General features: G+C 40.4%; 1 long non-coding RNA gene across 1 annotated transcript; it reads right to left on the reverse strand.

Annotated features, from left to right (window-relative positions):
- Window positions 1-1,077, reverse strand: LOC125211948 (uncharacterized). Its single transcript, XR_016136413.1, has 3 exons — window positions 834-1,077; window positions 443-770; window positions 1-363 (listed from the first exon to the last, which is right to left on the reverse strand). It is a non-coding gene; the product is annotated as an uncharacterized LOC125211948 (long non-coding RNA).
- Between the last annotated feature and the right edge of the window lie 306 nt (window positions 1,078-1,383).

A 1,383-nucleotide genomic window follows, 5' to 3' on the forward strand; every position in this document is an offset into this window, starting at 1 on the left:
GAAATTATAATGCACGAAAATAAGAAAAATTATCGAAGAAACAACAATAGTTATGAAGAAGCTTGAATCCCATCCCACAATATGCAGTAATAAAACATATAGTAGTTAGAAATCTTATGAATCAAACGATGACCAAAACATGGAGTATTAGTGTTGTGTGAGTTGGCCTAGTGGGTGTGGTGTTGAATTGGTTGTTGAGTTGAGAAAGAGGCAGGCCACTGCACAGTCATCAACCTCTGAAGTTGGATACATATTCATCCATGCTCTAATTGCTGCACCCACTACTGCTTGAGCTGCATCCGAGCGTGTAGGGCTAGTGGCCACGAGAGTTACCACGTCCTCGTTCGAGAGCACGTCCCAAACCTAAGATTTATATATGCCTCAACAAAATGTAGTAGACAATTAATGGAATAAGAGTAGGTAGAGATGTTCATAACGTTACCCCGGCTGTTGCTAAGACTACAAACTCGTCTTCATCAGCGATGGGTCTATGGGAGATGAAAGGCGTGGGTATGAGGTAGGGAGTGTCCTTGCGATTTTGTGGCTCGGGCTATCTGCATTTTTGGATCCTTGCTGCTGGGGAAGAGATATCAATCTAGTAGTATATATATAGAAAGAAGCATTTGATCACTAAATTCAGTACCTGCAGGAAGGCGGTGAGGCTTGTAACCCATCATAGTCAAGCGCACTGGAATCAATGCATTATTCTCGTCTCTCGTCCCTAGTACAGCTCCCGAGTTCCCAATTTGTGCAATGACAAGATCTTCACCCTATTATAAGATAGAATATTACATACATTGCTGATGATGATTGAATTAATTTGAAGTATTAACCTGTTTAAGTAGGGTGAGTGCTGTAGTAGTTCCCCTACAGTAGCAATGAAAATTAGTCTGCGTTGTCAATGTTTTCGTTTCAACCTTAAGACCAGAAGGCACAGGGCCATGGCCGTTATAGACCGCACAGAAGGTCGACTCTGTTCTAAAATCTAAGGTCTGCAATGCAATTCAGCCAAAAACTAAAAGGTACGTAGGAAGAAGTGCATATGCTTGTGACGAGACAAGTGTTAACCTCATAAGTAATCCCGGGATAATGGGGCACAGTTTCGCAGGAAAAGCAGGATCCCATCTCAATACACTTAAAATTAGTCTGTCACAGACCATACAATATTAAACACCAACACTAGATCCATAACCTCAATGCATACAGCTTATTTCAAAATATGCATAACCTACTCACCCACAATCTTCAGTTAAATCCAACACCATTATATAGTACTTACATTCTTATCGATACTTGGATTTGTTCAACTGCTTAATTACAAGACTCGGATTACCAATTTGACTACTTCTAAACTGTAAATCAAATAGTACATCCCTAGTCTCA

Source organism: Salvia hispanica, chromosome 3, assembly GCF_029641045.1.
Source record: "Salvia hispanica isolate PSC_SH4W2 chromosome 3, Shi_PSC_v1, whole genome shotgun sequence".
NCBI lineage: Eukaryota > Viridiplantae > Streptophyta > Magnoliopsida > Lamiales > Lamiaceae > Salvia > Salvia hispanica.